At 38.0% G+C, this 15,988-nt stretch overlaps 1 pseudogene; it reads left to right on the forward strand.

Annotated features, from left to right (window-relative positions):
- Positions 1-919: 919 nt before the first annotated feature.
- Positions 920-1,038, forward strand: LOC149286276 (U6atac minor spliceosomal RNA; annotated as a pseudogene).
- Positions 1,039-15,988: the final 14,950 nt, after the last annotated feature.

Raw genomic sequence — 15,988 nt, forward strand, 5'->3', positions numbered from 1 at the left:
AACAGCTTCTGGAAGCAACATCAGAACAAGTACTGTGTGTCGGGAGCTTCATTGAGTTTCCATGACCGGGCAGCTGCAGACAAGCCAAAGATCACTATGTGCAGTGCCAAACTGGACTAGTGTAAAACACACCACCACTGGACTCTGGAGCAGTGAAAACATGTTGTCTGGAGTGATGACTCATGCTTCACTATCTGGAAGTGTGATGGATGAATCTGGGTTTGGGGGATACCTGAAGAATTCCACCTACAGGAATGCATAGTGTCTACTGTTAAGTTTGGTAGAGGAGGGGTAATGGTTTGGGGATGTTTTTCAAGGTTTGGTTATAGTGAAATTTTATACACTGGTATTTTCCCACTTTGTGGCACCAGTTTGGGGAGGCCCCTTTCATGTCCCAGCTTGACTGTGGCCCTGTGCACAAAGTAAGGTCCATAAAGACATGGATTAAGGAGTTTGGTGGGGGGGAACTTGAGTGGCCTGCACAGGGCCATGACCTTCACCCCATTGAACACTTTTGTGATGAATTGGAATGTCCATTGCAAGCCAGGCCTGACCTCTCAAATGCTCTTTTTGCTGAACGAGCACAAATTCCTAGACACACTTCAAAATCTTGTGACTAGCCTTCCCAGAATAGGGAAGGCTGATATAGCCACAAAAAGGGTTAAGGGGGGGACTCCATATTCCACAGAACTGTACACTGACTATATCACACACAGTCCTCTTAATTACCTTCAAAGCTGTTTACTCAAGGTGTAAATGGCTGCACTATTACTGGGGACTCATTACACAGAACCCCACTGCACTCCTGCTACCATAAGCTTGCTGGTCAAAGTCAGACAAGCCCTGTTTAAAAAATTTGGACCAGCTTGGAGGACAATTGCCCCTCAGGCCTGCTCGTCCCTGACATTGTACTGTTATAAAGTCAAAATAGAAGAGAGAATGTTAGCACTCTTTTGGGCAAGGGTGGAATACACTCCTGTGACCTTTACAACGTCCATATGATTGAGGCATGTGTAAAGCCTCAAAAAAATTTTTTATTTACTGAGGGGGTTATGGATTAGTACAGTAAGGGAATTTAAAAATGCATCAATAGGTGGCTATCCTGAATCTAAGACTAAGACTAAGGACTGATTAAGGTTTGAGTCTTTACATCAGGAAAAACTGCAAACTAGACAGGCCAAATAGATCTGCTGTTGAATTCTTGTTTCTGTGTTTACCAATCCTGGATATTCATCTACAAAGCCATTTTCCAGTGATGTTTCTTTTTTAATATCATTGACTAGTATGTATTTTATCAAGCAATAAGAGGATTGGATACTCATGAGAGCTCAGGGTGAACCCCTGTATTTTGCCAACAACAATTCATTCAGTACTAGCATCATCTTAAGAACAATTGCTCAAGTTTGCCCCTTTCTGGCACACACTGCAACTAAAGCTTTTGTTCATGCACTCATTATCTCCCATCTTCCCTACTGCAACTTGGAATTACATGGTCGACCTCATACCAGTCTCTCCCCATCATGTGTGGGTGTGCCAGGCTTATTTCTCTTACCTATCACTCTGCAAACATCTCTCCCCTGTGTGATTTAATATTTTGACTCTCATCTATAAAACTCTTTATGGTTGTTCCTCTACTTGCAGCTCATCACTAATCTCCAAATGCACACCTACCCTCACTTATAATCTTTGCCTGTCCTTTGCTCTATTATCTAGATGTTATAAAATACTTCTGCCCCATATTTTGAAATGTCCTACTGGATACCCTCCCCTTATCCCTACACCTCTCTTAAACCCACTTCTTTACGGAAGCCTTTAACTGCCAGGTTAATACCACACCTACCTCATCTTTCTTAGCCTTACTCCTGCTGTTGGGTGTTCCCACCACAATCTATTACTCTCCAGCCAGTACATATACCTAGCAATTCTTAATTAAACAATGATTACATAGCCAGTCATTTGTATGACTGGCCCACCGCAATTGGACCCAGTGATGCATTTACCTTTGGTCCGTGCTATGCTCCTAGCTGCTTCCCCCTTCATGGTAGATGTCGCAATACAATAAAAGAAGCGGTGCTCCCTTAACAAACTGAGAGCCGGGATATGTCGTCATATCCCATGCAGTGCCCTTAAATGAAGTCTACAGAGGCTCTTAAATAGGCTGGTCAGTAGATCAACGATCCATTGTGCAGTGGGACAGCAATGGGCTTGACTACCCAAGAGGGAGATCTGTATTCTGCCGCTAGGGTGACCACATTTTATCTCTGCCATTCAGGGACACCCTATGAAGCGCATGAGATTAAAGCCACAGGTATAAATATATATATTTATCATGTCCTGAGGAAAGTCAGCAATGACTGAAACGTCGACTTGACTTTGAATAAAGAAAAATTGTTAATTTAAAGACCTGGAGTGCCATCTTTTTTTAAAGTGCGTTATATGGAAACTGCTGGTTACTAGCACCAGGCTTGGGAAATTTGGAATGGTGTGCAATGGACTTTGTGAGTAAATATATATATATATATATATATATATATATATATATATATATGCATTTTTAACTACATAATATGTACTTATCTCTTTGAAGTAAAGTAAAGACTGTGATTGAAATATGATTTTAAAATAACAGCTGAACTGAACTTAATATTAGACCCTGCTGCCAATATATATTAATATTAGACCCTGCTGCCGATGTATATAAATATTAGAGCCTGTTGCCAATTTATTTTATATTGAAAAAATTGGGTCCTATATAGATCAACAGAACACACAAACCCAGCATTGCAGGTATAGATCAACTGGAAATCACATGCAAACTCAGCACTGAGGGTATAGATCAAATAAACACATGGAAACAGCGCTGCAGATATTGATCAACTGAATAAGACATAAAACCCTGTATTTGCAGGTATACATAAATAATGTATGGACAGCTTTACAGGTATAGATCAATTGGAATTCACATAAAAACTCAGGTAAATACCCCCTAAATTACAAGCATAGGTCACAGGTCACACACCCCAAAGCCAGCCCTGGCATCCATATTGTCCACATAGATCCTGACCAGCACCCACGTAACACACACGGGACTTGCCACCTTTGTCCCCAAACAGCCCAGCATGAGTCAACTTTGTCCCCAAACAGCCCGGCCTGTGCCATCTTTCTCCCATACACACCCTGCCTGTGCCATCTTGGTCCCCAAGGCTCAAAAACTCTGCTTGTGCCATCTTTGCCTTTCCACAAATCAATTATACATCTATGATACACACAAACGCTTTTACAGTCACTCACTAATGCACACTTTCATTCACATAATTCATTCACACAACCATTTATTCTCTCACTCATTCACACAAATAATTTACACGTATTCATTAATGCATTCTCACAAAGTCATTAATTCATACTCTCACTCATTTATACAATTCATCCACACATTCATTCATACTCCCACGCATTCAAACAATTCATCCACATTATTTATTTCATTTTCTCACCCCCTGCTCCCATTTTCACTATCTACCCCCTTTCCCCTTCTCACTATCTACCCCCTTTCCCCCTTCTCACTATCTACCCCCTCTCCCTTCCTTCTCACTATGTATCCCCTCTCTCTCCCTTCTCACTATCTACCCCTCCTTTTCACTATCTACCTCCTCTCCCCCTTCTCACTATCTACCCCTCTCCCTCCCTTCTCACTATCTACCCTTCTCACTATCTACCTCTCTCCCCCCCTTTGAAGTTCACTTATCTTGTAGAGGTCCTGCAGTGGGAGCGCAAGGCCTCTGTCTCCCTGCTCTGCCAGGATGCTCGCTGCTTCACTGCTGAGCGCCGGTATATGACATCATATTCCAGCACTCAGCATGAAATGCCGGCACCGCGACCGAGCTAGAAGCCTCACCGGAGGAGAGTGAGGGGTGCCGAGCGGTTGCTAAAAACTTCATGAGCTACCGCTCGGTGCACCTCTCTCTCCTCTGCGTCACAAAAAAAAGGACGGCGTTTCCCGGGACTTAAGGTCCCATTGCGGGACTGTCCCGGACAATCCGGGACATGTGGTCACTCGAGCTCCCGCCCACCTGGACCTGCAGCTCTAGGCCTGAGAAATATCATTAATTGTAGAACTTAAAATATACCATCATCTCTACATTATAAGATCATATGAGCAGGGTCAGGGCCTGGCTGGGCTCCTAAATGACATAAATAACATAAATGTGGCCACTAATTGGATTTTTGTACACATGTAGCCACACATATCAAGACGAAATGCAGGACCTGATCAGCCGTTAAGGCCAAGTGTACCAGATGGTAAGTCCAAATTGTTATGTGCTGTTACTCATTGTGCATTGCAGCAGAATATACTGATGTTTTACGGATTTTCAGATTTTTACAATATGCTGCATACTGCAAATGTATTTAAAATTATTGTTATTGCCATAACTTTCTTTATAACCCTCCTTAGAAAAGAAAGGCTTAATATGGATCTCTGATTGGGTAGAGATTTTAGCTCTTAAGTTACCTTAGCTTGTTGGTTGTGTAAGACCTTTGCTGAAGACAATCTATGACCTTTACATGCATTTGCTTTCTGTTTTTCTTAGTAAGGGCTTCATAAAACACTATTTAAGACCAGAGTTACATGGATACCTGACTATCATAACTACATGAGCTTGTTGGACATCCCATTAAAAATCATGGGCATTAAACTTATCAAACCATGTCTTTATGGGCCTTGCTTTTTGAACAGGGGCACAGTCATGCTGGAAAGGGGATTACCCAAACTGATGCCACAAAGTTGGAAGCATTCAATTGTCTAAAATGTTTACTGTTGCATTAACAGTAACCTTTACTGGAACTAAAAGACCTTAGTGAAGCCAGAATCCAGTGGTAATGTGCTTTACACCACTCCAGTTGAGCATATTGATCTTCGGCTTGTGCAGCTACTTGGCCTTGGAAATCCATTTCATGAAACTCCCAGTGCAGAGTGATTGTGCTAATGTTCCTTCCAGAGGCAGTTTGGAACTCTGTAGTGAGTGATTTATGCGCTAAGTGCTTCAGCACTCAACAGTATCATTCTGTGAATGTTCATGGTCTACTGCTTTGTGGCTGAGTTGTTGTTACTTTTTGATGCTTCCATGTCATCATAGGGCTGGCAGTGGATCAGGGCATATCTGGTAGGGTGCAAATTTTGTAAACTGACTTGTGGCAAAGGTACAATCCATTGTAATATCCACATGTTAGTAGTTGGTGTGGCTGAAACAGCTAAACTTAATAATCAGGAGGGGGTCAACATACTTTTGGTCATATACTGTATCATTGTCATACCTTCATTCTTGTGTTATTTCTTTACTGCAAAATGACCCCACCTATCTATTCTACCAGCTCACACAGTGCTATCCTTTCCCTCTGAAAATTTGAATCTGAAAGTAACCCTATAGAAAGATCTACTTAAATAATAATCGCATACGAAAACATATTCTAAAGATACAGTATGTAAAAATATGATTACACATGTTTCTATAATGCTCCTTTAAACTTGTGGGACTACATTATTAAAATAAAATATTTATTTTTATTTCAAGTATAATTATTTTTATGTGTCCATGAAAGAAAATCTCTTACTGGATTACATAAGAAAATACACTACATTATAATCACAATTTTAAAGCATTAGTGAAATATAACCTTATTCTTGGAGCAACTTTCATTATTATCACATCTTATTATTTAACGTAATCCTATTAAGGTGATTTAAGTTTTCATTGAAAATTAGACAGATTTTTTTAAAATAAATTCAATAAATGTCACATATTAGTTTTTTAAATTAAAATATCAATTTCTGTAGGATAAACACTGACAAGCTTAAGAAATGTTATTAGCATTTTTTTCATAAGCATTTTATGAAAGTCATAATTTTATTTTATTTTATTTAAGTTTGAAGATCAATGCACAACATTTATTGTTCATAAATAATAGGCAGTTACTCAAAAATGTAAGCACTCCTAGATACACTTCGATGGAAGGGATTAATGTTGGGTAGTTCATTAAAATTCTGGCAGTAAGTATTACACAACACAAACATGGTTTAGGGCTTTCACTTAATTACAGTTGTGTTTTGCTTTCGTCCATGTGCTTACCACTGTATGCAGCATAAATCTTCCTGTGCAATTAAATATGTCTGGAAAAATCAATGAATATTAACAACATAAAAAACCATTAGATTGAACCAATTATCTTCATTTGCAGGGTGAATAAGCTGCATCAGATCTGACATTAAAAAGTGCAAGCTACTCTTACACTTTCAATGACCGTACCTGGGAACGTCCCAGAGTAGGCTACCTCTCCTTCTCCTAGGAAAATAGCTTTGTGAGGGGCATCGCCAACAATGTATGAAGGCATGGTTAGTCATGCATGGAGTGGGGTTACTTGTGTACAAAAGAAGGCAGAAGGGGTGAGGGCAAAACCTCACCCGTTCTGCCCAGAACAAAAGGAAAGTGAGCCAGAGAAGAATTACTTTACCTGGAGATTCTGTGTCAAACCCAGAGAGCCTCCAGCTATGTTAGTGAGTTAATCATAACCAGGATGAGTGAATCATCAGACATTTGAAATGTCATTTAAACTCTATATCAAAAAAACTGAAAAACAAGAATTTGGTATACCTCAGCCCTTCGTTTAGTCCTTTCTTTCCTAAAGCACAAGTGATGTGAGAGTTGCAGAGTATAATAAATATTCAGTCAGTGAGGGCATGCAAGGATAGGTTGCAACACTGCACATGTGTCCCTTCATACGTCAGATGAGGACAGATATTTAAACTCTTTTTTGACAAATAATTAATACTAATTATAGCTATAATAATTTTTATATTTGATCATATGTTTATTTTCTTGATAATTGATGGGATTTAATACTTCATGCTAAAGAAAATATACAAAATGGATGCTTTAATGTAATTAACAGTATCCCATAAAGCATAAAAAGTGTGCTATCCACATATGAGAATTCTACATTTTGGTTACTTCTGCTGTATTGTGGTTTGACTATGTTCTTTCAAACTATGATTTAACCTAAGCATACTATAAGCATGTTGTCTCATTACTGTCTTACTGAAGCTTGCTGTTCTGCATCTAGTCTTCTTTACATAACTGTCAAAGGAACTCAACCTATAGGGGCAATGGTATAACACAAAATTCTGGGGTCCCCTACGTATCCACATTTGTCATCTTGTTTGCATCTAAAAAGTTGTGTCGCAGTATAAAATAAATATGTGTTTAAGCACAATTTTATTATGACAAAGACCTGTTTTGTTGTTAAATATATTAATTATACACAAAAATAAGTCACCAATATGATAACAAACACCTTGTGCACGTCCAGAAATAAATAATTACATATGTCAAAAAAGTAGACACACATCTACTTGTGGTAAATAACTTGATAGGCAAGTTTGGCTACAAATATAAAAATTGTTGAAGGTCCAGTCTCTTTCATTAATAATCTTTAATCCAGCAGTATCTCAAATTACCTTTTGTGACCTGAATTTACCATTTCCTTTGGAAGCAGGGACCGTACAAGAGTTTGATTACCCTTTGGATAAATCGTAAAACACCTTTGTCACCATCCTAAGCCTTTTCGAAACTGTTATTCAGTCCTGTCTGAATGTATGATACTTGCCATAAAAGTAACATTTTTAATAAAATCAAAGAAATATTCACAGGTCATAAACATAGCTATATCCTGCCCGATCTCTATATACACTAGAAAAACAGATACATTTTATTGACTATATTCTATACAGTTAATACAAAGTAGCTCAGAGGTTGTGAAACAAATTTTAGTTCCCCAAAGAGTTTTTTTTTAATATTGAGCAGCAGGCAAATAATAACATTGTATTTTATTGCATAAGGAGAAAAACACAAATTTTTAAATAAGGTTGGTAAAAAGAAGAGCCACTGGAAAATGTTTGAGCCCAAACAATTAATATATACATTTAGGAAAACCAGTATTGCCAACATCAAATGAGCTGTGTGTAAGGAGACAGGGCAATGTTTACAGGCTCAGAATTATGGTGGCCTCTCCCTGCCTCCCCATTGCTCCTGAAGGTACCAGTAAGATTCTCTGCTTCAATAAGTGATGCAGTTTGAATTGAATCATTACTTAACCATTTATGATTACTAAGCACTAGACTTATGCATTAGGATTCGTACAAATTGACATTTTAACCAAATTTGGCATTTTTGGACATTCGTACAAATATAAATTCAGGATAGTATACATATAAAAAAATACAATTCGGCAGGTTGTAACAATGAAATGAATGTGTAATGATTTGTGTGTCCCATCCTATGTAGAATATGACATATCCCCTTTTATTTATATAACATATTTAAAATGAAAAACACAATTATTATGTATAACAAAAGAGAAAATACTATTTTAAATACATTTTAATCACCTCACCTGAAACAATGGAAAGAAATAAAAACCATACATTATAATGAGAATAATTCCTCTTAATGTAATTTTAAAAAACCACACAGAGGAGATTTCTGCTTAGCAATATATCACACAGCATTAGTGTGTTACCATCTTGCTTGTTCGTATAGCCCGTACATAATAGGTTTGTGTGCCAAATATGTTAGAACACAAACAGGACAACAATGTACAATAAAAATAAATAAATAAATAAGGAAGACAAGACAAGTCTGCTGGAACTCAGTGGGTTTGTTGGAACTAGATGCAAAATTGTGCTCCTACCTTGAGCTTTGAGCTTCTTTTATATTGCAGTGAAGCATGTATGTTGTACTGAAATATGGAAAATGAAAAATGCATTTGAATAGTTGGAGCAGCTGAATCATAGCTTGAGAGGTTAAAAAGTATTTTTGTTGCAGCTGATGCTTTCGAAATGATTAGCCATCATAACACAGTAATCCAGAGAAAATAATTTTATGTTGGCAGGCCAGGTGATATGTGATAGTATGTTGCTTTCTGTCACATGTGTATTCTTTTTAACATAGCTTTCTTCTAGATCGCTCTTACCTCCTTCTTCTGGGACTTAGAAACAGGGAAGTGTTTCAAAAGTGGATGAGCTGTTTCAGAATATTTGATATACTGTTAGTCATTCTACTCTCATAATCATATCCAAAGCATCCAATGACTGAACCACTGAACACTGAATAATATTTCAAGAAAAACTCCAACTGGGTTGTTAAGCATTTTCTAGCATAATCAGGAATTATTTTTGTGGAAAAGCCTAGTGCATGGCTGTTTCAATAATATAATTTTATGTTTAATTAATGATCTACATCAAGCATGTCCGACACACACACACACAATAGTACTTCTGCCAGGTAATTTTATTATACACTAACTAGGCTTACTCATATTAAATAATACTTATTTGAACATTTGACTCAACAACCACATTTGGACAACAAATCCAGTGGTGAACATGTTTTCCAAATTGTTTTTGAATGATGTGATAAAAGTGATATCTAGATTTTGGATAGCTTTAGGGCATCTATGTTGTATTGAATAGATCTCCGTCTCCCCGAAGCGAGGAAGGTAACCTGTCCTGCTAATTTAGGGTTTTCAAAAAATGACTGTGATCCATTCCACATCTTAACACTGTCCCAGTGTCCTTATCATGACCATAAGTGATCTTTCTCTTAAAAGATTTAGTTGCTAGACTTGGTAAATCTTCTCATTCATATCTCCACTGTAAGAGGCTAAACACAGTAACAAATTAAGACTAATTATGGTGTTACCAGTGGATTAGTAAAGGCTGATCATTTTGTTTTGCCAGCCAAATGCTATTATCATTACAGTAATAAATACACACATTGCACCAAATTTAAAATCATTTGAATGTGCATTTTTCTGAATAAGCATTTTTAACTGACATATTGCTCTAGATTAAAATCAAGTTCATATAGGGTCCAGACAAGGTTTAAACATCAATATATCAAAAAACGAATTCTTTGTTCTGAGTTTTTACCATGAAAGAGAAATGTTAAAGATAAATAAGAAGGGATTGCACTGTGTGTAATACACACAGTGTCACATTATGTAAAGCTTTAACATTGAATTTGTTATTTTGTAGGACTGTATTGATTTATAATTGTACATTTCTTGCAGGGTCACAGCAGGTTGATTTTAGGGACAGCTTTGAAAAAGTAACAGATGGTGATCACTGTCCCTTCATAAGGACATTGTCACACACCTTGATGCATAACACAACAAATAGTGCAGAGGTTTAACCCCTTCACGACAAAGGCTGATTTTACTTTTTGTACCCTTCGTGACAATGGCCGTTTTAACATTTCCGCGCTGCTCGTGTTTAGCTGTAATTTTCTTCTTTCCCGTTTACTGAACCCACACACATTAGATATTGTTTTTTTTCAGGATAAGAAGGGCTTTCTTTAGATGACATTGTTTTGATTGTATCATAGTATTTACTATTAAAAAAGTATAAAATATGGTGAAAAATGTAGAAAAAAATTACTGTTTCTAACTTTTAGTTGAAAAATCTTTTACTCATCTATAAAAGGTAATGAAAAAACCTGCTAAATAGATTCTACTATTTGTCCTGAGTTTAGAAATACCCAATGTTTTTATGTTTTTTTGCTTTTTTCTACACATTATGGGGCAAAAAGTACAGGTAGCGTTTTGCTATTTCAAAGCCATTTTTTCCAAATCTGGTAATTCTTCCCCCATGTGCCATTTCGGGTATATTTGAAGCCGGCCAATGCAATTTACCCCATGAAGTCATATATTTTTGAAAACTAGACAGCCCAGGGTATTATTTTAACCTTTTCCAAGCACTAATTCTACCATCAGCCTTTGTCAAACTTTGTGGTAGTCATTTTTTTGCATTTGTTTTGTCACACACATTTTACTTCAGGTATGAATTAAAAGGTTCTGGTATATGTCACTATCATAAAACACCCCAATATGTGTTTAGCAACATCTCCTGAGTACAGCGATACCTCACATGAATGATTTTGCCTGGCTGTTTGGGGGCAAAAGGGCCACATTTGGGGCATGCGCATTTTTCAATGTTGAACTTTGGCATTTGGGGATCCACTGCCCATGCCCTATTTGGTACATCTTTGAGCCGGGCCATTTCAGTGTGCCCAATAAAGCCATATATTTTTGAAAACTAGACACCCCAGGGTATTTCAAATGCTAGTATTTTAACTCTTTCCATGCACCATATCTACCACCAGTCTTTGTCAAACTTTGTGGTAGTCATTTTTTTGCATTTGTTTTTTCACACACATTTTACTTCAGGTATGAATAAACAGGTTCTCGTATATGTCACTATCATAAAACACCCCAATATGTGTTCAGCAACATCTCCCGAGCACAGCGATACCTCACATGAATGATTTTGCCTGGCTGTTTGGGGGAAAAAGGGCCACATTTGGGGCATGCGCATTTTTCAATGTTGAACTTTGGCATTTGGGGATCCACTGCCCATGCCCTATTTGGTACATCTTTGAGCCGGGCCATTTCAGTTTGCCCAACAAAACCATATATTTTTGAAAACTAGACACCCCAGGGTATTTTAAATGCTGGTATTTTAACTCTTTGCATGCACACATTTTACCACCAGAATTTTTTCAAAGTTTGCAGTAGTATTCTTTTGTGTGTATTTTTCCCCCACACACCTATGTTATGTATGAATTTACAGCTCCTGGTATATGCCGCTGTCACACGACACCCCAATATGTGTTCAGCAACATCTCCTGAGTACAGTGATACCCCACATGCATGTGTTTGTCATTTTTTGGGGAACTAAAAGGTCACATTTGGTACGTGTGCATTTTTCTAATTGGAAATTAGATGTGTGGCCATCCTTCCCCCCGTGTTAATTGGGACATTGTTGAACCCGGCCAATTCAATTTACCCCATCAAATCATACATTTTTAAAAAGTAGACACCCCATGGGCATTTAATATGCCAGTATTTTAACTCTTTCCATGCGAGAATTGTTTTAAGCTAATATGCTAATATTAGAACTTGCTCACAAAAATATATTTTTTATATATATATTTTATTTATTTTTGCCTTTTTTTAAAAAAAATGTTAACATTTTTTTTCAACTTGAAGGTTCCCCTGACATCGGTGGGAAATTATTTTTACATTTTACTGTTTAATAATTATTATTAATTTTATTTTATTTTTTAATTTATTTTTACTAATCACACTGTGATTAGAAAGCTGGGCTCCATTGACTTGCATGGTTGAATGCAGTACCTGTATTCAACCTGCAAGTGGAGCCAGAGTTCTCTAGAGGGTCTGGAGACCATCTAGCGAACTTTTTCATCTTTATTGGGTTTTTTCCCGGGCCGCCGCGGCTGTGACCGCTCCAAAGTTGCAGTAAAGCACATCCTCAATGGTCTGACATTTCATGCCACCGATGCTTGAAGTTGAAAGCCAATCAGTTGAAGGAAAGTGTTCCTATTGAAACCAATGTGAATGCTCTTGTTCGACCCTCTGGAAAGCTTGTCAAGCTAGTGCTAGTGTTAACTGGCAATAAATATATCATATGGCATGAGATGTGTTCGGGTGAACACTTATTCTCCACAGCAAACAGCAGTTGCATTATTCTTTGATACTCCGGTTTGTGATATTTGACCCTAGACTTACCTGACTACTGCTTCTGTTCCTGGTTGATCTATTTGTGTACCTGGCTTGTCTGACTACCCGCTTTGTGTACTGACCTTTGGCTTCTATGATAACCTATTTAGTGTACCGGATCCAGCTGTGTCTGACCATTGATCCTGTATTAACCCTTGGCATCCAGTGTATTCTGTATGTGATTCCTGCCTTAAGTTTACCCATACAGGAATCCGGATCCGTCCACGCTTTGCCTATTACATTCAGTCCCAATCTATACCTGCCTATAGCAACACTGTTGGGATTGTCTAATTACCTGTCCTCTTAGCCTGGTGCTCAACTCTTTGCTAGGTGTGTCAGGGCTGAAGAACTTCTGTGGTGAGTGTGGTAATTGAGAAATTACTTTTATTGTAAAATCATTTTTTATTTGATATTATCAAGAAGTAAATAGAGCCAGGGTGTACATTCACGGGAATGATATACACAGTTAGTTTGCAATCTTATTACAGATTACAAGAATAGTATATTACAGCTCAGGCAGTAATATCCCCTCCCACCATCATAGTGTAATGAAGCTCAGGGGCCACACTCACCTCCTAGGGTCTGCAGTTATTGATTTGCTCCACTGGTTTCCAGTTCTAGCAAATGGGCTTGGGAGAGATAGCCTGGATGTCTCTATTTGTTGGGCCGCTATTTCCCAAGTTCTTGGTAGAGACTATATGCTTTATGTCATGGTTTTGTGCACTAATAAATTTACCTCCTGTGAAGATCCTGGTTTGTCTTATTTCACTACGCTTGTAATCAATAGCTCGGAACATTACCATTGACATAGGTGTTCTATGCTCTTCGGGATTTGTGTGAGAGACAATTGTTTTATATGGTTTTGTAAGTACAAGGCTAATCACATATATGGGCAGGGATAGCTGTGTACATGGACAGGGCTAGCCCCAAAACCTCACATTTGTATAGGGATAGGAGAGCTATAGAGCAGGGAGTGGATGTGCCTAAATGCTTCTCCCTTCAACATAGAAATTTAGCACTGTGACCTGGAGAAATGGCGAAGTGGCACTTTATCCGGAAGTCTCAGAACAAAACCCGGAGAGTTCCCAGTTATGTCCATATGTTTAGCTAGATGACCTATAGAGATGGAAATAATCAACATTCCTTGACCCACTTAGAAGGCAGATACTATTTAATTATCATTAATATTCTAAATATAACATAAACTGACAAAATATTTCTTTATATATAATATATATAATATATTTATCAGTCCCATAAAATTATCAGTCCCATAATAATTATTGTTTAGATAAACAAGTATTTCCGTTATTTCTTTTTTTTTTCCAGTGGACCCAGTCTTGTCCCTTTTTCAGGTAATGATGAACAATAAACATATTGAAGTACCGAGGTGCAGGATTGTTCAACAATTACAGAAATTCCAAATAAAGATAGAAAATACTACAATGTGACTTTGCATCATACCACATATAAAAAACATTAACTTTATTTAAGAAATAAAGATAAAAAAAAAATGATCTGGTTGTCAAACAAACTCCTAATATCCAATGTACTACTGACCACCATAACTATGCTGGCAAAAGAAGGACTAGGCTTTTATTAGGAAGCTTTCTCCCTGCAGTCCCAGGTTCAGTCAGTGCTGATCACATATCAGGTAAGTCGCTAGTCCTCTAGGCAATTTTTTGGGACATACCTGGTACATTATTGGTGCTCAAGGACTTGTTTGCAGCTTATTTATTGTTACAATATATATAATATTAAGGTCGGCTTATTTGTTTCTCAGCAGAAATAGGTAACTTTTGAGAACTAAAAGAAAAAGCACTTATTAGGATATGCAGAATTACCATTACATAGTCAATGACATACTCTAGAATTTATTGTTGCCAGCTTAAAAATCAAGTAAATTTCCTTATAAATTCCTTTCTCCACCATTTAGGATGTAGTTGTAAAACAGTAGGTTCTAGCATTCATAATTACTCTGTTTCCTTAATAGATCATTTTGAATCATATTGTTTAGAAAGGGGCTTCTGGTTTCTAGTTCCGCACCTGACGGAAACTTTACATTATCTGAATCATAATAGGTAGAAATATCTATTTACATCAATGAAAATCAACACAAACCAAAAACAATGGTTTTAATGGCCAAATCTGATAAGATAAAGTATGGAAGTGTTTCATGATTTGGTTGATTAACAAACAAGGTTCACAATAACCAATCACACGAGATGAAACACTTTTAGCTGTATTTACTAAGATGTTAAATGGTCAATTGAGGCAGAGGTTAACACAGCTGACAGAGATCACATACCTTTCCACACAAACACTTGCAAACTAGCTTGCATTAATCACCAAAATACCAGTTGTTTCCAAATTGTTGGCCTTAAATTTTGCAAGAATTGGATGAAGACATGCAAGTTGAAGTTCTCACCTGAAACTTATATAATTTAGTAAAATGATTGCACCCTCACTTTACAAATATTTTAAAATAAAAAAACACAAAAATAGTGGTGTGGGGAGACAGGGGTAGTTAAATCTACATGGTGGGTGCCCAGGTTTTCCCCTCTCACCTCTTAACTTTATCCCCTGCATCTCCCCTCCCACTTAACCTATTCCTTGTGGAATGAGGGTAGTTAAATACATTAAATGCCCTTTAAAGGTCACCTTGTCTTGATCCTTTTAAGTCTATGGCTGACATCACATTCTGTTATGATGCTGTCTGGCCACCATTATTTTCCAGCACTGCCTAACCCTCTTGGGCATTGAGTTCACCAGAGCTTCACAGGTTGCCACCGGAGCCAACTTCCACTCCTCCAATAGGACTTTAAGTGCCGGGTCCCGGGCAGCCTCGATCTGGGACAATGCCTTGTGCTGGAATCAGTGGGTCCAAACACGTTTTTGGGGTTTTTTTGCCGCGGAGGAGAGAGGGGCACCGAGCGGTCGCTCATAAAGTTTTCAGCAACAGCTCGACGTCCCTCACTCTCCTCTGCGAGGCCTCTAGCTTGGTCGCAGAGCAGGGAGACAGAGGCCTTGCGCTCCCACTGCAGGACTCCTGGAAGGTAAGTGAACTACAAAGGGGGAGAAAGTACTGATACTGAGAAAGGGGGGGAGAGGGGATAGATACTGAGAAAGGGGGGTAGATAGTGAAAAGGGGGGGGAGATAGACAGTGAGAAAGTGGGAAGAGGGGATAGATAGTGGGAAAGGGGGAAGAGGGGGTAGATAGGGAGAAGGGGGATAGGGGATAGATACTGAGAAAGGGGGGTAGATACTGAGAAAGGGGAGAGGGGATAGATAGTGAGAAGGGGTAGTAAGAATATTGAAATAAATAAAGAATGAGAATGAGTGAGAGAATGAATG

The sequence above is a fragment of the Sceloporus occidentalis genome, unplaced genomic scaffold (assembly GCF_023333645.1).
Source record: "Sceloporus occidentalis isolate IW3139 unplaced genomic scaffold, rSceOcc1.0.p SCAF_71, whole genome shotgun sequence".
NCBI classification, from domain to species: Eukaryota; Metazoa; Chordata; class Lepidosauria; order Squamata; family Phrynosomatidae; genus Sceloporus; species Sceloporus occidentalis.